The 25,943-nt window shown below is 41.9% G+C and overlaps 1 long non-coding RNA gene across 2 annotated transcripts; it reads left to right on the plus strand.

The window, feature by feature from the left end:
* Positions 1–48: 48 nt before the first annotated feature.
* Positions 49–24,766, plus strand: LOC148151987 (uncharacterized). Of its 2 annotated transcripts, none has more exons than XR_015761416.1 (3): positions 49–155; positions 11,657–11,825; positions 22,716–24,766. It is a non-coding gene; the product is annotated as an uncharacterized LOC148151987 (long non-coding RNA). The 2 variants fall into 2 exon arrangements; XR_015761417.1 differs by lacking the exon at positions 49–155 and adding an exon at positions 8,581–9,348.
* Positions 24,767–25,943: the final 1,177 nt, after the last annotated feature.

Genomic DNA, 25,943 nt, shown 5'->3' on the forward strand with positions numbered 1-25,943 from the left:
GTCAATGTCGTGACGAGAGCAGCACATTGCGCTGTCAATCACCGTCTCCACCGACCTTCCAGCCCTAGTTACCCCCCCCCAAAAAAACTAAGAACCCGTGCTCAATTCTTGCAGCTGCAATGTTGGCAAGAAGTGGTTGTTCACTGTTCCGGCATGTAAGAACTCATTACATTTTTTTCTCTCAATATCATTTGCGATCTATTTATTACAATCGAGAAAACGAGTGTACTTTGTGCAAACCATAAATATGTACCTTATGCTAATAAGTTTAATGATATATGTGCTTTAATTTTAGTTTCTTTCCCCCCCATATTATTTCTTCAGGGGCCCCTTGCAATTGTGACACACTTGATGGAAAGCTCCCAAGACTCTGCGGTTCTGCTTTTTGACAACCGCATTCTAGATTTATACAGTGCCTTTAGGGTGGCAAACTATTCCACAGCACTTCAAAAAGGTGTGATCCCTCGGGCAGTTTGGGGAGAATACCGAGGGAAGAGCTGAAGACTGCGTTGAGCGTTTAGAAACTTTTTTTAAAAATATGAGTGGATTTTTCTTTAGGACTGAACAGCAGTCGCGGAGTCCTCCATGGCAGTGCTGATAGAATTACAATCCCTACAACGTGGGAACAGGCCCGTTGGGGCCACAAGTCTACACCGACCCTCTGAAGAGTATCCCACCCAGACCCATTCCCTTGCCCTACATACCTACCCCTGACTAATGCACCTAACGTACACCTCCCTGAACACTACGGGCAATTTAGCATAGCCAATTCAGCTAACCTGCACATCTTTGGATTGTGGGCGGAAACCGGAGCACCCGAAGGAAACCCACAGGGAGAATGTGCAAACTCCAAACAGCCTCTGGCTGGAATCAAACCTGGGTCCCTGCCGCTGTGAGGCAGCAGTGCTAACCACTGAGCCATTGTGCTGCCCCATCAGAGATAATTTCAGAGGCTTACAGCACAGAAAAAGGCCCTTCAGCCTATCGAGTCTGTGCCAGTCAAAAAAAACACCTAACTATTCAAATCCCATTTTCAGTAGTTCCGATGAACAATTGCCAGACTCGAAACTAACTTTTTCTATCCACGGATGCTGCCAGATCTGCTCAGTTTTGCCGGCAATTTTTGTTTTTGTTTTTGTTTCAGGTCTCCTGCATTTGCAGTTCTTTGCTTTATTTTCCAGCACTTGGTCCATAGCCTTGTATGCCTTGGCATCTCAAATATGCATCTAAATATTTTGTAAATATTGAGAGGGTTTTTGCCTCTACCATCCTTACATAGAGAGAGTTCCAGTTCCTATCACCCTCTGGGAGAAAAAAAATCCTCACATCCCCTCTAAACGTCCAGCTTACCTTAAATCTATGCCCCTGGTCATTGATTCCTTCACCAAGTGGAATGGTTCTATCTAATCTATACCCCTCATAATTTTATATACTGTATCTCAATTAGGTCCCCACTCAGTCTCTTCTATTCCAAGGAAAATAACCCTAATCTACCAATCTCTCTTCATCACTAAAACTTTCCAGCCCATAGACAACATTCTGGTAAAATTCCTCTACACCCTCTCCAGCACAGTCACATCTCTCCAATAATGTGGATTCCAGAATTGCACACAATACTCTAGTTGTGTGCCAATCAACTTTGTATATGGCTCCAGCATAACCTTCCTGCACTTCCACCCACCCCTTTCCGCTTTCCGCAAAGACCATTCCCTCCATGACTACCTGGTCAGGTCCACGCCCCCCAACAAACCACCCTCCCGTACTGGCACCCTCCCCTGCCACGGCAGGGATTGCAAAACCTGCGCCCACACCTCCTCCCTCACCATCATCCAAGGCCCCAAAGGAGCCTTCCATAGAGTCATAGAGATGTACAGTATAGAAACGGACCCTTCCGTCCAACCTGTCCACGCCGACCAGATATCCCAACCCAATCTAGTCCCACCTGCCAGCACCCGGCCCATATCCCTCCAAACCCTTCCTATTCATATACCCATCCAAATGTGTCTTAAATGTTGCAATTGTACCAGCCTCCACCACATCCTCTGGCAGCTCATTCCATACACGTACCACCCTTTGTGTAAAAAAGTTTCCCCTTAGGTCTCTTTTATATCGTTCCCCTCTCACCCTAAACCTATGCCCTCTAGTTCTGGACTCCCTGAACCCAGGGAAAAGACTTGGTCAATTTATTCTATCCATGCCCCTCATAATTTTGTAAACCTCTATAAGGTCACTCCTCAGTCTCCAACGCTCCAGGGTAAACAGCCCCAGCTGTACAGCCTCTCCCTATAGCTCAAATCTTCCAACCCTGGCAACATCTTTGTAAATCTTTTCTGAACCCTTTCAAGTTTCACAACATCTTTCCGATAGGGAGGAGACCAGAATTGCCTAACCCATGTCCTGTACAGCCGCAACATGACCTCCCAACTCCTGTACTCAATACTCTGACCAATAAAGGAAAGCATACCAAATGCCTTCTACACTATCCTATCTACCTGCAACTCCACTTTCAAGGAGCTATGAACCTGCACTCCAAGGTCTCTTAATTCAGCAACACTCCCTAGGACCTTACCATTAAGTGTATAAGTTCCACATCCATCAAAGTTTCACCTGCACATCCACTAATGTCACTTATTGTATCTGTTGCTCCCAATGCGGTCTCCTCTACATTGGGGAGACTGGACGCCTCCTCGCAGAGCGCTTCAGGGAACACCTCCAGGACACCCGCACCAATCAACCCTACTGCCCCATGGCCCAACATTTAAACTCCCCCTGCCACTCTGCCGAGGACATGCAGGTCCTGGGCCTCCTCCACTGCCACTCCTTCACCACCCGACGCCTGGAGGAAGGCGGCCTCATCTTCTGCCTCGGAACACTTCAACCCCAGGGCATCATTTGGACTTCACCAGTTTCCTTATTTCTCCTCCCCCCACCTTATCCCAGTTCCAACCTTCCAGCTCAGCACTGTCCTCATGACCTGTCCTACCTGCCAATCTCCCTTCCCACCTATGTGCTCCAAACTCCCCTCTGACCTATCACCTCCATCCCCACCCCCCATTCACTTATTGTACTCTTTGCTACCTTCTCCCCAGCTCCCCCCCCCCCCCCCCCCCCCCCCTCCCATTTATCTCTCCACCCTGGAGACTTCCTGCCTCTATTCCTGATGACAGGTTTTTGCCCGAAACATCGATTTTCCAGTTCCTCGGATGCTGCCTGACCTGCTGTGCTTTTCTAGCACCACTCTGATCTAAACTTCCTCCTCTTAAAGTCTATGCCTCAGCTCATAAAAGCAAGTATCCCATATGCCTTCTTAACCACTTCATCTATTTGTCCTGCCAGTAGACATGCACACCAAAATCTTGCTGATCCTCAATGCTTCCCAGGGTCCTACTATATCATCATATATTCCTTTAGGAGAAAGTAAAGACCGCAGATGCTGACGAGTCAGAGTCGAAAAGTGTGGCGCTGGAAAAAGCACAGTTGGTCAGGCAGTATCTGAGAAGCAGGAGAGTTGATGTTTCGTGCAAAAGTGCTTCATCAGGAATGGAAATTAGAACTAGTACACCAACTGTCTGACTAGCCACTTCTTTTAAGACCCAAAATGAAGCACATCAGAACCCAGATACTTGCCCAGACACCAGTGCATAACCCAGAGTCATAGTGTTATACAAGAAGGAAACAGGCCCTTCAGCCCAACTGTGACCAGTTCCTAAACTGAACTAGTCCCATTTGCCTGCATTTGGCTGTTTCCCTCTAAACCTTTCCACACCTGTCCAAATGTCTTTTAAACATTGTAGATGTATCTACCTCTACCAAACCCACTAGCAGTTCATTCCACATACACCCTCTGTGTGAAAAAAAAATTGTCACTCAGACCACTTTTAAATCTTTCCACTCTCACCTTAAATCTATGCCCTCTAGTTTTGGACCCCCCTACACTGAGAAAAAGAACTTTGTCATTCTCTCTCTACTTGCTTTTTTGCTCTTAATATACTGCAGAAATATACTTTGGATTCTCCTTTACCTTATCTGCCAAAGCCAACATATGTCCCTTTTTGCCCATCTGATTTGTGTACTCCTACACTCACTATACTCCTCAAGAGATTCACTTGATCCCAGCTGCCTATACTTATTTGAGGGGGAGCAATGGCCTGATGGTATTAATCCAGAGGCCAAGATATTGTTCTGGGGTCTAAGTTTTGAATCTTGCCACGGCAGGTGATGATGTTTGAATTCAATTAAAAAATTCTCGAATTAAGAGTCTAATGATGACCATGAATCCATTATTGATTGTTGGAAAAACCCATCTGGTTCACTAATGTCCTTTAGGGAAGGAAACTGCCATCCTTACCTGGTCTCCAGACCAGAGCAATGTGGTTGACTCTTAACTGCTCTCTAGGCAATTAGGGATGGGCAATAAATGCTGCATAGTCAGCAAGCCCACATCCTGTGAATAAATAAACAGAAACCTGACATATTCCTCCTCCTTTTCCTTGACCATAGCCTCAATATCCCTAATCCTCCCACCCTTGCCCTTCACACTAACAGAAACATGCTGGCCTGAACTCTTATTATCTCACTTTTTAAAACCTCCCAGTTGCCAGATGTTCCTGTACCAGTGAACAATCTCCACCATTCAACTTTTGTAAGTTTTTGATTAAAATTGACCTTGCCCCCAAATAGAACTTTAAGTTGAGGACCAGACCTATCCTTTTCCGTAGCTATTTTAAAACTAATAGAATTATGCTCACTGGTCCCAAAGTGCTCCCCCAGTAGCACTTGAGTCTCTTGCCCTGCCTTATTTCCCAAGAGGAGGTAGACATTGTCCCTTTTCAAGTCGGGCCAACTCAATATTGATTAAGAAAGTTTTCCTGAACACTTAAGTTCCTCCTCATCCAAGCTGTTAACAATATGGCAGTCTATGTTTGGAAAGTTAAAATCCCCCTACTATTACAACCCTACTATTCTTAAAGCTGTGTGTGATCTCCCCACATATTTGCTCATCAATTTCCCGCTGACTATTGCGGCCCCTATAGTACAATTCCATCAAAGTGATCACCTCTTTCTTATTTTTCTGTTCCACCCATATAGCTTCAACAATTTTCTCAATCCTACTTCCTGGTGAAAATAATTTTCTTGAGTTCCTTTGTGCCTTTTATTTCCTGATTTATGGATATTTCTGGGATATTACACTAAAGGGAAGATCAATTTGAAATACCTATCTAATTCACGTTTTATTACCTTATTTTTTCGATATTAATGCCTCTGACTCACTTTGTATAGGACCAACACACATTTTGGTAACTTTTTTAAAATATCCATTGAATCCAGATTAATTGTGTGGCACGGTGGCTCAGTGGTTAGCACTGCTTCCTCACAACTGGGTTTGCTTCCAGCCTCGGGTGACTGTGTGGAGTTTGCACTTTCTCCCCGTGACTGCATGGGCTTACTTCAGGTGCTTCAGTTTCCTCATACAATCCAAAATGTGCAGGTTTGGTGAATTGGCCATGCTAAATTGCCCATAGTGTTCAGGGATGTGTAGGCTAGGTGCATTAATTAGGGGTAAAAAAAGTAGGGTATTAGAGAATGGGTCTGAATGGATTACTCTTTGGAGGGTCAGTGTGTACTTGTTGGGCCAAATGGCCTGTTTCCACACTATAGGGATTCTAAAAATCTCTTACTATCTGTCTTTTATATATCTAACTCACTTTCTAGCCTACTGTAACTTTACTTTGTTGATAACCTCTTAGTCATTCATTGCTGTTTTCTATATTTTGTCCAATCTTCTGTACTGCCACCAACCTTTATGCAATTATATATTTTCTTATTTCATCTATTTATCTAAAGAACCTGTTCAGAGATATTATTACATACCTCTGGAGCAGATGGGATTTGAACCTGAGCCTCCTGGTCTAGGGGCAGGGACACTACCGCAGCACTATTTGTGCAATATATGCTTTAAAAAAAATGTAAATACTCTTTCACCTTTTTAGTTAACTATGAATAGTTGGTCCTCCCCTCAGAATTTTCCTTTCTTGTTGGAATGTATTTATTCTGTGTATCCACAAATATTGCCTTACCATTGCATCTTTATTGAACTACTGCTTGATCTAAATTGCCAGTTGAATTTAGCAACTTCTAGGTAATATGCCTTATTAACCAGTTTCTTCATTTGCCCTGTCACCTTTAATAATTTGTGCATACATACTCCAGCTTCCATTGCTCCTATACACATTTAGGACTGTGTCATTTGCTTTAATGTTGTTTCATCTTATCCTTCCTAGTTATCAATTCACACTTCTTTGTGTTACATTTCATCTATCAAATGTCTGCTCAATCCATCAATCTGGCCATTTTTTTAATGTTATTACTACCCTCCTCTCAGTTGACAATACTTCCATGTTTTGTGTCATTTATAACTTTTGAAACTATGGCCTTTACACCTAAATCTGGGTCATCAGTGCAAATCAAGAGAATGATTGGTTCCAGTTTTAACACTGGGCTGCTCTACTATACATCTTTCTCATGTATTAAGTAAAACAATCTTTGTCACTGCTTTGTGTTTCCTGTCCCTCAGCTATTTCCATATCCTTGCTGCTGTTGTCGAAAGTTCTAATGGTGAACTAGACTGAAAGGAGAAGCACAGAAGTCTTGGGAAGTAACTTTCTGGGATTCAACTTCAGAAACTGTTTCTCAGAATCACTGCACAATGTTTTTCTAATGAACAGCACTGCATTTCATGTTAGCAGATTAATGCAAAAAGCTGTTTTTAATTCTATATATACAGCTTACAAGGTGTATCAAGAAAAGCAACACAGAGTAGTCTGTCTTGTTGGTCAAAGATCGCTTGAATGGCCTGTACTAGCTTGGATAGATGTACTAAACTCTGATCACACAATTGTAATCTATTCTTAGTGCACTGGTCAACATTCTTCTCTCAACCCACACTACTTGAAGACAAAACTATTTGCTAATTCAATTAATCATTGCCTGTGGTACTTTTTCTATGTAAATTACTTACGTAACGATAATGACTGCCCTTCGAAAGTAAACAATTGACTGTGAGACATCCTGAGGAAGTATTAAGCCTCTGTTTAAATACAATTACTTTCTTACATTCAATTTTTTATTTTGACATCTAATTTACCTTTTTGAGTAATCTCAATCATTTGCTTCAATTACTTAGCCCAGCTGGCTTGTATTGTTTCAACTAGGTGGTCAGGGTTTGGTTCCCCTCTCGATAGCAGTAGTTAGTCAGTTTTCAAGTGACAGGACAAGAAAACTTACCTTAACAAGAGTACCACATGAAGAGTTCTGCTGTCTCTGGGTATGTAAAGGTACCACTTGTGAAAACAGAACAAATGCACTAAGCGCAACCTTAGTCAACTTCGTCTCCACAACAGCAGAGTACGGCTACTCAACCTGGCTCAACTGACATATGAGCATGGTGGTTGATAGCCATCTCTAGAAGTGTAGTATTATTTCTAGATCATTTGGACCAATCACACAACTTGAGTGGTGTGCTAGCACATGTCGAACCTTTTGGTGTCAGCAGAGAAAGCATCCACCTCAAAGTACATTGGCAGCTGACAACTAACAAATGCTTCCAATAACACAGGACCTAAAAAAAACCTGTCTGAAATCCCATAGCTCCTGCTGAAACACAGTCCACACCCTACAAACTGATGACAGCTCCATCCCATACTGGTGTGTACTCCTGGTTGACTGCCAGCATCACAAACTGCAACTTGGTAACTGAAACAGCAGTGAAGTCCCAGGATCCAATTTCCTAAAGAAAATCTGCACAACCTTCAGCCATTCGAGGACAAGCCAAGGAAGATACGATTCTGATGTTAGGAAAATGGATTCTGGTGTCTGACTGTTTCTCTCCATCTGTTTGTCATCAAGTCATTCAACATGGAAACAGAACCTTTGATCCAGCTAGTCCCAAAACAAAGAACTGCAGCTAGCGTAAATCAGAAAGAAACACAAAATTGCTGGAAAAGCGCAGCAGGTCAGGCAGCATCAAAGGAGAAGGAGAATCGATGTTTCAGGCATAAGCCCTTCTTCAGGAATGAGGAGGATGTGCCAAGCAGGCTAAGATAAAAGGTAGGGAGGAGGGACTTGGGGGAGGGGCGTTGGGAATGCGATAGGTGGAAGGAGGTTAGGGTGAGGGTGATAGGCCGGAGAGGTTGGGAAGAAGTTTGCAGGTCAGGAAGGCGGTGCTGAGTCTGAGGGCTGGGACTGAGAAAAGGTGGGGGGAGGAGAAATGAGGAAGCTGGAGAAATCTGCATTCATCCCCTGTGGCTGGATGAATGCAGATTTCTCCAGCTTCCTCATTTCCCCTCCCCTCACCTTTTCTCAGTCCCAGCCCTCAGACTCAGCACCGCCTTCTTGACCTGCAATCTTCTTCCCGACCTCTCCGCCCCCACCCCCTCTCCGGCCTATCACCCTCACCCTAACCTCCTTCCACCTATCGCATTCCCAACGCCCCTCCCCCAAGTCCCTCCTCCCTACCTTTTATCTTAGCCTGCTTGGCACACCCTCCTCATTCCTAAAGAAGGGCTTATGCCCGAAACATCGATTCTCCTTCTCCTTTGTTGCTGCCTGACCTGCTGCGCTTTTCCAGCAACACATTTTTAAGCTCTGATCTCCAGCATCTGCAGTCCTCACTTTCTCCTTGTTTTACCAATAAACTAGACAACACTGTTTGCATTTACCTTTTCCCAATGGCAACAGTTCCCTAAGTGGTTATATGCAGCTTTCCCAATACAAATATTTTCATGTAAAGTTTCTAAATGTTGACTACAAAGTAATCCAGGAAATTAATATAATGATAGGCCTGAGAAGCTTTTGGAAGTTTATTGCCACTACAACCATTCTTGCTGGTACTTCCTGGTAAGCTACTGATACCATAAGGGAATAAGCCACCTCAGGTTTATTATATGGAGCCACAAAAGGAGATGGTTGTGATTGTTGGTGCTTATTCATCTCATCAGTAAGGTGCTAGATGAAATCATCTAAAAATCTGTCAAGCAGCACTTGCTTAGCAGTAACTTGCTCATTCTGGTTTCTATCAGTGCCACTCAACCCTTGACCTCATTACAACCTTGGTTCAAATATGGACAAAAGAATTGAACACCAAAGGGGAGGTGAGAGTGACTGCCCCTGACATCAAAGCTACATTTGGTTCGATGAACACTAGAAAAACTAGTGTTAATGGTAATCGAGAAACTCCTCTGCTGCTGGAGTCTTCTTTTCATCATAAGGTCAGAAGCATGGAGTTTAGATAATATTCGGGAACTGAACTGGACTCCATTGAAGAGTGGCCACTATTGCCTTCCACATCCTGTAAGTTAAAAGTGAGCAATGGAGATGAAAATGGCTGCTACCACACCCAGATTAGGTGGGGTAAGTGCTTCATTCTGTGAAGGAGGGAGCTTCATGTTTATGAAGTGTGAGAACATTCAAAGGGCAACGCCATTACACCAAAACCATTCACTGCAGCTGAAACACAACTGCAAGCAATCCATTCCTTTTGAGATTTGACAGTAGTCTATTGTGTGCAGTCTTAAGCACCCCGACCATAACATTCAAGAAAACTATTTTTAAAAAGTCATTTACGGGATGAGGGCGTTGCTGTCCAGGCCAACATTTGTTGCCCCATCCCTAATTGCCCAGAGGGTAGTTAAGAGTCAACCATATTGCTGTGGGTCTGGAGTCACATGTAGGCCAGACCAGGTGAGGATGGCAGTTTCTTTCCCTAAGGAACATTAGTGAACTAGATGGGTTTTTACAACAATCGCCAATGGATTCATGGTCATCATTAGACTCTTACTTCCAGAGTTTATTGAGTTCAAATTACATCATCTGCTGTGGTGGGATTCAGACCCGGGTCCTCAAAACATTATCTGAATCTCTGGATTAACAGTCTAGAGACAATACAACTAGTCCATTGCCTCCCTTGACCCCACCAGTAATGCAATAAGAATGTTTATCTATCTGGAAAAATGTTCCCAAAGTATCAGTCATCTTTGATTTAATCATTGTTTGCATTTGACACAGGAGCTATTCACATCACACTTTGGATCATGGAAATATGTTGCTTAAGGATGGATGGATTCTGTACCTTCTACATTGAAGTTGCGATTGAACACACACACATGCGTGCGCACACACACACACAAAATGGTGAAAGAGAGCATATATTTGCAAAGGCCCAAAATTACTTAGTGACATATCACCTGTGCACGTATGTGCACTCAGACCATCTTCTTCTTTTACAACTGTTAGTGCTGGTGCAGGTTTGTGAAAATTGGTGAGGCTGCCCCAGTGAGTGAGTAGGAAATGCAGAGGACTTGCAGGGTTAGTAGTCTGGGTGGATTGGATGCGATGGAGTGAGTGAAAGTAGACTCCATGTACTAGTGAAAATGGTTAGCCTTGGAGTGAGATAGATGGAGTTTAAGATAGAAGAGAGAACATGGTGGTACTTAAGCTTGCCAAGTGCAGAGCCTTTTTGTAGAGCTTGGAGACTGATCTGGGTGCTGACTTCAAACCAAGTTGGCAAGATCTGGTGACATTGCTTCCTTTGGCAGTTCTGTGGGAATAGGACTGCTCTCCTCTGCACCATCCAACCACCAGGACCCCAAGTCCCAGTCGGCAAAGTGAAGCTCCACTTTGACCTTATGAGCCATTCCCTGGGACAGTGTGTGAAAACATGATTGGCAGCAATGCCAGTGCTTAACTGGGTGCAGAGCAACATTTTAAGTATGGCACCATGATGCCAAACACATAGTGTATACTTCTGGCTACAGCTAATGGAAAAGTTGGGCTAGCATTGGACAAGAGGGTTACTGTAGGACTGTGGTAGGCAGTTGATAAGGTGAGTCTTAGACAATAGTGTGAGAAAACTTGCTAAGTCTTGTTGAGAGAAATACTCAAAATTACATTTTGCCAAATATGTGTTTTGGAAAGATTCAGCCCTCTATTTATGTGCTGTTGCTTTCTCTAATTTAAAGCATTTCTTGACAGTTGTTGATGAATTTTCTAATGTCTTGTAGATAAAGCTGTCCTTACTCACTTCAATAGTATTAAATCTTGAATCTTCTTCAGCAAGTTTTCTAATGATTGTAATTATTTTATTTAATTACTGGATAATGCAGATGAGTTGCTCATAAAATATTATCTTTAAGCTATGATGTTTTATCATGAAGAGGTTTGAACTGTACATTCTTATTTTTCTTTTCAGAAATTGTTAAAAAGTTTTAACTTTGCTTGTTTGCTTGATATATAAGCCATCCTTAAGCTTCTCAGCTTAGAATTTCTCTTTAAATATAATAAATTTAATCTTTCCACTTAACTTACATCGAGTGTCTGATATCGATCATTTTATTGTGGGTTTATGATGTGGATTTTCTCCATGACTCCTACAGTCTTTCTCTATGTTCTACTCAAGCTTTTAACACTATTTTTCACTATATTTTGCTGTTTTAGGCTTTCACTTGCTAGCTTATTCCTCCTGACAATGCTGCTGCTCTTTTAATTACTGGCTTCTGCATTTACTGAAGCTGTTAGACTCTGTGCTTTTTAATCTTCTGAATATAGAAATACACACTTAGTTTTCTGACTGGAATGTTTTTTTTCTTTTTTCTTCCTCTAGGTTGGCTATGGCATTTGTAAAACTGAATATCTTCAGATTGTGACCACTGCTGCTGTAGCATTGTAGTATATTATATTATGTGAAACAGCAGTGCCCACCTTATAAGCATATTATAATATACAGCTAAATTAAGTCTTCAGGTGACCACTGCTGCCACCATTCTATAATGGTAAGACTAAGAAGCTTTGGGTGGTTTCTTGACACTTCTTGCCGGTGTTAATTTAAGTCACTGATACAATGTCAGGAAGGATGTCCACACAATGTCTTTGGTAATCTTGAAGAACAGTGAACAGTTTATTACATGTTACTTAATAGCAAGTTATGTGACACCCGAGAAACACGGTGGTCTCCTGTGAGGCATTAGACTCAACTAAAAAGTAAATTCAATTACTACTACTAAACCATTTTCACACAGTTTTGATAACAAATACAGAATCAGTATAGAACTGGTTGGTTCCAACTAGAGAGAGTTCTTTTTCTCCTGGTGGGTGGGGGCTTAATATTATTTAATCCTTTGCAGATATTAATTGCTTCATACGACAGAATTCATACTTATGGACTAAGAATGTACATCATTCTCAAAACTGTTAACAAATGTAGAGATAAATAAGCTTCTTTAACCATTGTTTAATTACTGTTTCTGGGATGTTTTGTTTAAGTCTCTAATCTTGCTCATAACCCATGATGTTAACTTTGGAATCGTCTTCCTTTTCTTCAGGGAATTGAAACCTAGAAATGTGTCATCTGCCATGTTGAGTCAAATAAACTCACCATTAAAACATATGGTTAGGAGGTCACAATAATGTATTGAAATTACATCAGTATATGCCTCAAATGTTTCAATTTTAAAGTAATCACGTGTTTTATATGAAGATAACATGATGTGATAACTAGGCAGAAATGCCCCCCATACTTATCTGAATGTCGTACAGGGAGGAGCAGGTATGTTCCTCCCAGACTTTACATTAAAAGATCACAGCCTAAATCTAGCCCTCCCAACTGATGATCCTTCTGATCCAGGTGCTAATTACATCAATGCCAGCCACCTGAAATAACTCCATGAGGCTGGTATCCTGTTACCAAGTCCCCATTTATTTATACATGGGAGTCCTTGACACTTTTCCATCAGAGCCAGCTCCCAGAGCGTCAATATGTTTGACACACCCTGTTTTTTTTTCTTCTTTTTTATGTTTATTTCTTTTGTTTAACCCCCACACTACCACCTAAGTGCGGTAGTGCTTATTTTTTCCCCCAGCACCCATGGTGTGTGTGCGCAGGTGTGAGACACAGTGAAAGACACACCTGTTTTTATCTGTCAGCCATGGCTCCCTGATTGGACTGGATGAACAGCTCCAATCAGGAAACCCATATTCTATGAGGTCCATCTGTCTGACTTAATTACAATCACTACATACCTGTCCCTCTGAGTCTGAAGATCTAGGACAATTGTTTTCCTTGTATCTCCTCCCGGGCCGTATTAGCACTGGGTCGGGTTCCTCTGACTCTGCTTCAGATACAGGTAGCCCCCTTGCGCCCAGAGCATCTTGGAAGAAATTCATCCTCCTCTTCAGGTGTCAAAGGCATGAAAGCAACGACATCAGCTGTGTCCATCTTAGATTCTGAGGTTTCTTCACTGCCTGATTGAGGGTGGAGAACCCATGGGTTCCAGCAGCCTTTCCAAATGTTCTGAGGAGCCAGGCACACTGACGTCTGCCCTGTTTGCAAGTTTGCAGCCTTCATATGGCCCACGTGTTTGCTCAGCATTGTTGCACCTACCCAAATTTTATACGTCACTGGACCTGACCTCGCATCGACCGTGCCTCTTACCAATGTAGGGCCATTCCATGGTTTCTACACCAAACTTTGTCCCCTGTAGCAAACTGTCTCTCTCACTTAGCGGAGTCTTCTGCACTGGCGTTCCTGATGCTGTTTCACGCTTCCTCCAGATCCGGGAAGATCAGATTTAAGCTGGTATGGAGTCTTCTTTCCATTAGCAACTCTGCAGGGGCTATTCCTACAGTTGTATGAGGGGTGGTCCTATATTCAAATAGGAACTGGCTCTGGTATCTAGTGAAGCTGCAGACTGTTTCTTTAACCTGGACTTCAAAGTTTGTACTGCTCTTTCTGCCAGACCATTGGCTGATGGATGGTATGGAACTGTCCTTTTCTGTCAAATGCCATTCAACTTTAGGAAATGCTCAAATTTCCTGCTGGTAAACAATGGCCCATTATCTGTGACCAACAATCCTGGGAGTCTGTATATTGCAAAAGATGCCTGCAGTTTTTCAGTTGTTGTCTCCGTATTTGACAAATTAACTCTATGCACGTCCAACTATGAGTGGGTGTCCACAATGTGCAATAACATTGAGCCCATGAAAGGACTTGCACAATTGACATGTAACCAAGTTCAGGGTTTACTTGGCCATTCCCACGATTATGTAGGAACTGCTAGTGGTAATTTTGCCCTTGTTGGCCTTCTGGGCACTGCCCCATCAATGCAGCTATGTCGGTATCCAGACCTGGTCACCAGATACAACTTCTCACCAGCATCTTCATTTTGGAAATCCCTGGATGACCCTGGTGGAGTTAACCCAGTATCTGGCTGCGACCTTTAATTAGGACAATCAGTCTTACTCCTCATAATTGTATGCCATCTGCTACAGCGATCTGGTCTCTCCGGATCCAAAACTGTTTCAATTCTGGTTTAATGGCCCTTTATTTTCCTCCATCACCACAAGCTGCTTCAGTTTTGCCAGGACCAGATCTCTCTGCATCCAAAGTCTGATATTGTCAGCTGTGACTGGAAATGTGTCTAGAAAATTTAAAACCTTTACGGATTCTTCCAGTGGCAGTACCTATTGTTGTGTATCTGCCAGTGGGAGCCGGCTCAATATATCCACATTTGCTACTTGGCCTCCTGGACAATGTTCCAACTTGTAATTATATGCACTTAGTAGTACAGCCCAATGCAGAATTTAGCTTGAAGCTATGGGCAGCACTGCTTTGTCCTGTTTAAGTAGACCCAGCAGGGGTTTATGGTCTGTTATTATTACAGGTTTATGTCCATGAAGGTATTGGTGGAACTTCCTGACTCCAAATATGACCGCCAAACCTTCTTTTTTGGTCTAGGTGTATTTACAATCTGCATTAGCCAAAGTACTGGATGCTTATATTGTTGGGCATTCCTCTCCACCAGGCCACCTATGAGCTACAACTACCCAGAAGCTTTATGGGGAGGCATCGCATGTCAATATCAGATCTCACTTGGGATCATACTGTGCCAACATTTTCGAGGATGTTAGCTGTTTCTTCACTTACCTGAAAGCTATAGCTTGGTTACGCGACCAGTTCCAAGGATGACCTTTTTTAGGAGTTGATGCAAAGGTGCCAGAATGGAGTCCGGGTAATGTTTGAACTTTTCAGAATAATTCACCAGCCCAAGGAAAGACCTAAGCTCCGTTACAGGTGTGGGCACCAAGGCACCTTTGATTGACCCTACTTTATCTTCCATTGCGTGTAACCCAGTCTTGTCAACTCTGTACTCCAAGTAGGTCACTTGGGATGCCTGGAACACACATTTTTCTCTTGTAAGGGCATGTGCCTGCCTGGGAGAAAGTAAGGGCTATGTCCAAGTTCTCTAAGTGCTCCTTATTGGTCTTCCCTATTATTAGCATGCTGTCCAGATAAATGATGACCTGGGGTAGACCTTGCAAAATATTCTCTGTTTTTTGCTGAAAATTTGCACAGGCTGATGATACCTAAAATGGCAGTCTCGTATATTGGTACGAACCCTTATGTTACTAATGTAGCATGTTTTTGGAATCCTGATCTAACCACAGTTGAAAGGATGTATGGCTCATGTCCAGCCTCGTGAAGGACAACACCCGCCAGCTTTGCATACAAATCCTCGATGCAAGTGAATGAGTATTTATCCAGTTGTGAAAAGTGGCTTACCATTTGTTTAAAAGACCCACAAGGTGACTCGGTACGACCTGTGCTGCACATTCTGCAAACTGGACTGGTTTGATCATTTCTTCACTTTCCAGCTTTCTGATTTCTGCCTCTACATTTGCACAGTATGGACTTTACAGAATTATGGAATTGCTTTCTAGTCAACATGCAAGGGGGCCTTGGGTCCTATGATAATTCCTAGATTTTCCTGAAAAACATCCCAGCAGGCAGCCATTTTCTAATCAGAAATGTTGAGCCAAACTAGGTGAATTTTTCTCAACCAATTATGCCTTATCAAGTTTGGGCCTGATGTTTTACTACAATCTGCGATAACTGAACCAGCTGTTTCTTATAAAAGACTGGAACCAAAGTTGTAATCTTAAAATGTAAATGTTTCCCAGAATAGGTTTTTGGTCGAGCCGAGGGCTTGTGCCAATTTAACGGTTGGACTCCAGAGAAAATTTTGTTAAAGACTTGTTCTACGATCACTGAAGTGGCCGCACTTGTATCGACCTCCATTAGAACTAGGTGACCATTTAACCAGATGTTTATTTTGATTGGTTTGGATTTGGATTTTGCTAAGCAATTGAACTGTTCCAAACCAAATGTAGGGGGACTTTTCAGGGTGTGGATTCTCCTGGATACTGGCCTATCAGTTCTGTTATTCAATTTACATCTAGTGGGGCTCTTTTGCTGTCTCGAGTCTGCATTCTGCCAGCAACTGCAATGGCTTGCTGGCCCAGATCCTGAAGAAAATTTTAACCATTTGGCTGAGGCTTGGCTTTGTTTTGGGGCTTGATGTGGGCTGACCTCGAGTGAATCTGTTCATGATATGTCCTGAGTGAGGCTATGCAATTACTTCCCCTCAAGTGAGGGTGTTCCCCAAACTCAGTTAGACTGGCAAAGGAGTCCACCTCCTTTGGAATACGCTGTAATTCATACTTTACTTGCTGCATTTTCCAATGATAACATCAATTGTAGTGCTAATTTGAAGTCCAGTTGAGCTTCAGCTAATAGGCTTTTTTGCACAGTTACATCATTGATCTCACATACTGAACAATCTCTCAGCATCTCATTGATGGTTAAACCAAAATTATATGCTTCTGCCAGTCATTTTAACTTAATCAAAAATTCTGATCAAAATCCCTTGGTTCTCAAATTGTCGAGTAAAACCAATAGCATCTCACAATTAAAGGAGGCTTGGGGTGATAATGTTCCTTAACTAATCCGTCAACTCTTGAAAGGTTTTAGTATCTGGTGCCTCGTGGAAAGCCAGGCTCCTAATAACCAATAAAGCTATGCATCCATAAGCTGTCAGAAGAACTGCTTGTTGCTTTTAATCTGCCCCAATGTCATTTGCCTAGAAAAATAACGTGGAAAAATAATATCTTTCCACATACTAGGCTAAGTCTTCGACGGTAGGATTGTACAAGTCATGCTTCCCAAATAACGACATGATGCCAGAAATGCTTCCCCCAACTCAAAGATGACTGTTGCGAGTGAAATTCTTCAGAAGCATACTTTACTCTTGCTGCCTCTGAAATAACTCCACAGAGGCCAGTGTACTGCATACAATTCTGGTCTCCCTGCTAAAGGAATGATGTTGTGAAACTTGAAAGGATTCAGAATGGATTTGCAAGGATATTGCCAGAATTGGAGGGTTTCTGCATGAGGAGGAGGCTGAATAGACTCAGGCTATTTTCCCTGGAGCATCAGAGGCTCAGACGTGACATTATAGAGGTTTATAAAATCACGAGGGGCATGGATAGGGTGAATAGCCAAGGTCTTTTCCCTAGGATGGCGGAGTCCAAAACTAGAGGGCATAGGTTTAATGTGAGAGGGGAAAGATTTAAAAGGGCAAACCTTTCATATAGAGAGTGGTGCATGTATGGAGTGAGCTGCCAGAGGAAATGATAGAGGCTGGTACAATTACAACATTTAAAAGGCATCTGGATGGGTATATGAATAAGAAGGGTTTGGAGGGATACGGGTGAAACGTTGGCAAATATGACAAGATTGATTTTGGATATCTGGTCGACATGAACGAGTTGGACCAAAGGTTTTTTTCCATGCTGTACAACTCTGTGACTGTATGACTCTAAGTCACCCTTTATCTACATGTGCAGAATCCTTGTCACTGATCCAGCTCTCAGAATGTCAGGATGTCAGGATGTCTGACATACCTGTTAGTATATCTGTCAGCCAGGGCTCCCTGATTGGATCAGGTTAGCAGTCCCAATTAGGGAACTGATTTTCTATGAGTTGCATATCGTTGACCTCATTGCAATCACTGTACCCCTAATCACACCTCACCAGTTACTAGTATTCCTTCTCTGGCTATCAATCCCCTTGAGCCAGTCAGCAAGCTTTTTACCCCTATACCCACCAAACACTATTCACTCCCCATAGCCAACAATCGCTCGTAACAACCCACTTATCGCATCACAACCATAAGCCTCCCTTCCAGGGGAGACAATAACATAGTGGTAATGTTACTGGACCAATAATGAAGAAACTCAGGATAAAGCTCTGGGGACATATGTCCAGATCCCTCCATAGGAGCAGATGGAAGTCAAATTCAATTTGTAATTTTGGAGTATATATGCTGGTCTCAGAAATAGTGATGATGAAACTATCATTGATTATTGTAGCAATTCATCCGGTTCGCTAATGTCCTTTAGATAAGCAGATTTGCTATATAACTAGTCTGGTTTATGTCAGTCTCCAAACTCTCAGGAGTACAGTTGAAGTGGTCTAGTAAGTCACTCAGTACAAAAGTGACTAGGGATGGCCAACAAATGTTGATCTTACTGGTAACACCATCATCCCATGAAAGAATAAATAACTCTTCCAGCCCTGAAGGTCAAAATGCCCACTCTTCTCTGTTGCAACCTTCAATCACAAGTTTGGTTGGAAGTTCTGTATGAGTCATCAAATTCATAGAAATTAATTCCAAGTCCAAATATCAGTGACACTTTGCCATCATTTGGACTTCGGCAGAATTTTAAAAATTGTATGATTTAATTAGGAAACCAATATTTCTGTTTTAATATCGTGAGGTGAAATTGTCAGCCCTTGACATCAAGGCTGCATTCAACCAAGTGTGGCACGAAGGAGCTCTAACAAAACTGGAATCAATGGATATCAGGGGCAAATACTCCACTGGTTGGTGTCATACCTGGCACATAGGAAGATAGTCCTGATTGTTGGAGATCAGTCATCTCAGCTCCAGGACATCTCTGCAAGAGGTCCTCAAGATAGTGTCTGAGGCCTACCTATTTTCATCCGCTTCATCAATGATCTTCCCTCCATCTTAATGTCAGAAGTGGGGATGTTCGCTGATGATTGCACAATATTCAGTACCATTTGTGACTCCGTAGTCAGTAGCAACAATGGATATAACATTAGCAGAGTGATAGGACACAGTGAATAATGGTCAATGGACATTTTGAGGTAAGTTTTGTAGTAGAGATCCCCAGGCATCGGGACTCTTGTCTTTCCTGATATATATTAATAATCTAGATTTCAGTTGCAAGGGACAATTTCAAAATTTGCCGATGACATAATAAGGGAAGAATTGTAAACCATGAGGAGGACAGTGTAGAACTCCAGAAGGACATAGGTAAGTTGATTGGTTTGGGAGAAAGCTGGTAGATATACCTCATTGCAGAGAGTCCACTTTGGTAGGAAGAATTTGACATCAATATAAAATTTGGGATAAAATTCTTAGGGGGTGCAGGAGCAGTGGAACCTACATATATACACACAGACACACTGATCATTGAAAGTGGGAAGCAGTAAGTAAAGCATACATATCCTCTGCTTTATTAATAGGGGAATAGAGAATAAGAGCAAGGAGGTGATGTTAAACTTGTATAAGACACTTGTTAGATGTCAGATGAAGTATTGTGTACAGAGCAAGGATCTGAACACATTGCAAAGAGTGCAGAGACAACTTATAAGAATGATTCTTGGGATAATTTAGTTACAAGGATAGATTTAAAAATTTGAGACTTGTCTGATTGAAGTATTTAAAATCATGAGATGGCTAGATAGAGTAGAATCATAGAATCATTGAGTCTATGCAAAAAACTTCAAAAAATATGAATAGCAGCCAGAAGCAGTCTTGGTGCGAGCTAGGTACGGGGTGCAAATGAAGGAACAGGCCCTTTAGCCACCAAGACTACACCAACACACGATGCCTTTCTAAACTATGCACCTTTTGCCTCTACATGGTCCGTATCCCTCTGTCTATGAGTGGCACGGTGGCTAGCACTGCTGCTTCACAATGCTAATATGAATAGCAGATTACAAAAGACATTACATGAAAATCTGAAGAGAATTTACATGATGTAAAGGTTGTAATGTGTAACATGGGGCGGCATGGTAGCTCAGTGGTTAGCACTGCTGCCTCACTAAATATTTCCTTTGAAATAGGAATTACAATCCATCAGCGTTTATTGGCTGAGAGATTTGTATGGGAGAAATTGGGTTGAATTTGTGAGCCATTGGCACCAGTACTGGGAAGGAGGGGCAGGTGTTACCTGAGTCTTGCTAGGTCTAGAAGATTAAAAAATCAAAGATAAAGGAGAAGGTAGGATTGCAGGTTAGTGATGGGCTGATATTATCAACAAATAAAGGAAGGGAAAGAATGTGAGAATGTCACATTGCACCAAACAGCAATAAAATGTATGGAAATTTGATAATAGAACAGATTTAAAGGCTTTGCATCTTGATGCATGAAGCATTTTGAATGACCTGGATGAAAATTGAGGTAAATGAATATGATCTCAGCCACCATGGAAGTAGGTTACAAGGAGATCAAAACTGAGTTCTTACCATTCAGGGTTATTTGACCTTGTGGAATGGAAAAGGTGATGAAGTAGCACTGTACTAAATGAGGACAGTTCTAAAAAAAAAGAACAAAGAACAGCACAGGAACAGGTCCTTTGTCCCTCCAAGCCTGAGCGGCCATATTTTGTCCTTCCATGCTAAAACTGTCTTCATTTAAAAGATCCATATCCCTCTATTCCCTTCCTATTCATGTATTTATCCAGGTGTCTCTTGAATGCTGCTATTGTGTCTGCTTCCGTCACTCCCTCTGCCAATGTGTTCCAGGCACTCACCACTCTGTGTGAAAAATTTGCCCTGCACATCTCTTTTAAACCTCCCCCTCGCAACTTGAACCTGTCTTCCCTAGTGATTGACCTGTCCACCCTGGGGAGAAAGCCTCATAGTTTCCACTCTATCCATGCCATTCACAACCTTATAATCATTTATTAGGTTGCCCCCTCATAGTGTTGCGTTTCAGTGAAAACAAATCCAGTCTATCCGACCTTTCTTTATACCTAAAATCCCTCATACCAGGCAAAATCCTGGTAAACCTTTTCTGTACCCTCTCCAAAGCATCCTTCTGGTAGTGTAGTGACTAGAACTGTTTAGATTAGATTAGATTAGATTACCTACAGTGTGGAAACAATATTCCAAACTGTATGCAATATCCCAAGTGTGGCCTAACTAAAGTTCTATAAAGCCGCAGCACAACTTGTCTATCTTTGTACTCAATTCTTCTTCCATTGAAGGCAAGCATGCCATAAGCCTTATCTACCTGCGCTGCCACCTTCAGTAATCTGTGGACCTGCACACGCGGATCCCTCTGCATGTCAATACTCCTAATGGTTCTGCCGTTCACTGTATAATTTCCACCTGTACTTCCAAAATGCATTACCTCATATTGGTTCTGATTAAATTCCATCTTCCATTTTTCTGCATTGCCTCCTACTGATCTATATCCTGCTGTATCCTCTGACAATTCTCCGTCAATCTTTGTTTCATCTGCAAACATACTAACGTGACCAGTTACATTTTCCTCCATAGCTCTTCTGTATATCAAGAACAGCAGGGGTCCCAGTACTGATCCCTGTGGAGCACCACTAGTCACAACCCTCTATTCTGAAAAGCATTCTTCCACTCCAATCCTCTGTCTCCTATGACTAAGCCAGTTCTATATCTATGTTGCTACCTCACACTTGATACCATGTGACATTACCTTTTGTACCAGTCTGCCATGAGGGACCTTGTCAAAGACTTTACTGAAGTCCATGTAGACAACATCAACTGCTTTTCCGTCATCAATCATCTTTGTCACCTCCTCGAAAACCTCATCAAGTTACTGACCTCCCCCGCACAATATCATGCTCTCTATTGATAATAAGTCCATTTGCTTCTATATGCATATAGATCTTGTCCCTGAGAATCTTTTCCAATAATTTCCCTACCAACGACATGAGATTCACAGGCCTGTAGTTCCCAGGATTATCACGACTACCCTTCTTAAACAATGGGGTAACGTTGGCTATTCTCCAGTCCTCTGGGATCTCACCTGTGGCCAAAGAGGATACAAAGATGTTCTGGGGAAATATCAAAGAATTGCGACACTGCTAATGTGATACCCCTATTCAAAAAAGGAAGGAGGCAAAAAGTGGGTAACTGGCCAACTAACCTAACATCTATTGTTGGAAATGCAAATGGGATTAATTATAAAGAAAGTAATCGCAGAACATTTGGAAAATCACAATGTAATTGAGCAGAGTCAGCACAGCTAAATAAGAGGGAAATTATGTCTGACCAATTTATTAGAGTTTTTGGAGGAAGTCTGAACCAGGTTGGATAGAGTTGAACAGTAATTGTGTTGCCTTTGGACTTCTAGAATGCTCTTGACAAAACGTTAAGGCACAAGATAAGAGCCATTGGTATTGGAGGTAATATGGTGGTATGAATAGGGAATTGGCTATTAGGCAGGAAACAAAAAGTTGGGATATGGAATTCTTCTTCAGGTTGATAACCTATGAACAATGGTATTCTACCAGGATCAGTGCTGGGACTGCAACGGTTTACAATATGTATTAATTACTTGGAGGAAGGAAGTGAATGTACTGTAACCAAATTATCAGAAGGCATAAAAATAGGAGCAAAGGAAGATTGTGGGAGGGATATAAACAGTTTACAGAGAGTTATTCATAGGTTAAGCACATGTGGAAAATGTTGGGTGGAGAGCTTGGAGTGACGACAATCGACAACCAACAACCTGTCTTGGACTTCCATATAGATGTGACGGTCAAGAAGGCACAACAAGGCCTCGTCTTCCTCAGGTGGCTCAGGAAATTTGGCATGTCCATAAAGAACCTCACCAATTTTTACAGATGCACCATTGAAAGCATAATGGCCTGGTATGGCAACTGCTCAGCTCAGGACCGTAAGAAACTACGGAAGATGGTGTGCTTAATCCTGACCATCCCAGAGCTAACCTTCTACCCATGGACTCCATTTGCATGGCTCACTGTCACGGAGAGGCTGCCAACATCATCAAAGACCCATCGCATCCTGGTAATGATCTCCTACGACCTCTTCCATCAGGCAGAAGATACAGAAGTCTGAACACACGCACAGGCAAGTTCAGGAACAGCTTCTTCCCAGCTGTAATTAGAATGGACACCGTAGCATCAAACAATGCTGATATTGCCAACGTTGATCTTGACTAGCACATGCCCTGTGCAATGCAACCTGTATGCCTCTAAATCTTTTTACAACCTCTGACCTGTACATCCTTGCTTACTATGATCTGCCTGTACTGCTCGTAAACAAAACTTTTCACTGTACTTCGGTACATGTGACAATAAATCAATGAATCAAATGGAGTATAATGTGTGAACATCTGAAGTATTTCATTTTAGAAGGGAGAACAAAAGAGGACAGTATTATTTGAATGGAGGGAAGCTGCAGTTCAAAGGGACCTGAGGTACTAAGATACAAAACCAGAAAACTAGTGCGTAGGTGCAGCAGGTAATCAGGAAGCTTTATGGAATGTTGCCCCTTATTTCAAAGAGGTTGGAAGACAAGAGGGAGGGAAGACTTGCTGCAATTGTACAAGGCGCTGGTCAGACCACATCTGGAGTACTGTGATCAGTTTCCATCCCCTATTTAAGAAAATGTGTTATTTAATTGGAGGCAGTTCAGAGAAGATTCACTAGGATGATCCCTGGCAGGGAGGGATTGTTTCATAGTTACAAGTTAAACAGGTTGGGACTCTGCTCATTGAAGAATGAGAGTTGATCTCATTGAAATGTATAGACTTCTTTCAGGATTTAACAAGGTAATTGCTGAGTGGATGTTTCCCCTCACTGGAGATATTAAGACCAGAGTGCATAGTCTCAAAATAAAACAGTGCCAATTTAATACTGAGATGAAGAGGAGTTTCTTCTCTCAAGAGGTTGTGAGTGTTTGGAATTCCTTCACAGAGCGCTGTAGAAAAGGAATCTGTGTGTAAATTTTAAGTATTTGATAGGTAGAGGAATCAAGGATTATGGGGAAAGGGCAGGAAAGTGGATATAGTGAATTGGTCAAGATCCTATTGAATGGTGGAGCAGGCTTGAGAGGTCAATAGCCTACTCTTGTTCCTATTTCTTTTGGTCTTAACATAACAATAATCTCTTGATAAGCACTCAACTCCAGAAGATTTCAAATCCATTCCCTTCCATCTCTTTTTATTGCCTTTCTGCAGTTCATGGCTGCTCTTTGAAGCAGAGATTGACTGGTAAGTGAGGCACTTGAATGGAAGATGACAGTTGCTCTAAATGATCTACTAAAATGTTTAAATTTATTATACCATCAAATTATCAATGAGATGTTGAATTTTATTAGGGGTTTTACCTTTCAGCTCAATTTTGAGCTGTCTTAAGATGTAAAGTCACATGACAGAAATTGAAATACAAATTTGGGTCACTTAATTTACTTTGAAAAGAACTATGTACGATTCTGAAACATATGTATTGTACTTAAGCACTAAGTGGTCTTGATCAGATTAGGCAGTTTATTGCTAATTGCTGAATGAACAATGTCCATATCCCTCTGTCCAAACTTTCTTTGACAAAATGTTCATCTGTTAATTTGTAAGAGATGTCACTTTATATAAAAGATGGTCTAAACTCCTGTTCATGCTTCAACCACACCTAAGCCAAGCACTAACATGGAAATAAAGTAGTCTGCTGCTGTTCTTTTTTGCCAGATTTTCAACATTTGGCTGTTGTGAAGCAATTGTTGTCTACTGGCCATTTCTGCTGTATTTTAATTAGTTGTTGAAATTAAATACATGGAAAGGAACCTGACTCAACCTTATTTGCAGTCTGAAATTGGATAAAACAAAGAGTTCAATTAAAAATGCCATCTGGCACCATTACCTATATTGTAGAAATGTAATGCTTCAAGAACATTTTTGATATAGCACGTTAGCTGGCTACAGAAAGAACTTTTATGAATATATCTGGTCCATTCCAGCAACTATTTCATCTAATGGTTGAAAGTATAGTAGACCAAATGCAGTTCTGGGGCAAATGCCTTAGTTACATTCAACTCCATGCCAAGAAGCTTGTTGCTAGATATTTTGACTCATTGATATTTTTTCTTCACTTCTAGGACTTCTTTTAAAAATTGCTTTGTCTGTTACTGAAACCAGTGAGGTAACATTGGACAAGTTTAATGTCAGGGACATTGTCAGGCACCGCCCCAGATGAAGTATCACTGAAGTTGAATCAAACTAAAAATTGGTTCCTTTATACTTAATTTGGAAATGTGAACCAATCATCCATTCAATATTTTGCAGGTGGGCCTCTAGTCAAGGAAACCTGCTGATGAATTTGAAACCATGAAGTCATTTTCTCTGGTAATCGAGGTATAACAGTAAATGGACAAAGAATTTGTTCTACATCAATTAGCTGAAAACAAGAACATAGAAAATAGGAGAAGGAGCAGGCCACCTATCTCCTTCAACCTATACAACCATACTATCATAACTGATCTGATTGTAGTCTTCAGTCCATTTACCTGCCTGACCCCTTTTGATTCCCTTTTGGATCAAAAATCTGTCCAATTTAGCCTTTCATGTATTCAATATCACAGCCTCCATTGCTATCCGTGGTATGGAAATTCAAAATTCAGTGACTGCTCTATAGAAGAAATTCCTCCTCTTTGCCATGTAAAGGGGCTTCTCACTGGCCAGATATCATTGGGGAAGGTAGGCTGTGTCAGCATGTTGCATAAGTTGGACAGCAACTAACAGATATATCTTGCAACCAACTATAATATGCTGTTGATAGGCTAAGGCAGACAGTGGACTTCCACCAGTGATATCCTTGAAAGTTGCTAGCCAATCTGATTGGCCAGTAGGACTAGAATTTCCAGCAGCATGACACGCCAGTGACCACTTCCAGCACTGCAAGCAGGCTCGCACAAAACTGAATGACCATAGAGCCAGCTGGTCCCCTGGGATGAGGGTGAGTGG

This window comes from Chiloscyllium plagiosum, unplaced genomic scaffold (genome assembly GCF_037043375.1).
Source record: "Chiloscyllium plagiosum isolate Xiang-an unplaced genomic scaffold, Cpla_swu_hap1 HiC_scaffold_2, whole genome shotgun sequence".
NCBI lineage: Eukaryota > Metazoa > Chordata > Chondrichthyes > Orectolobiformes > Hemiscylliidae > Chiloscyllium > Chiloscyllium plagiosum.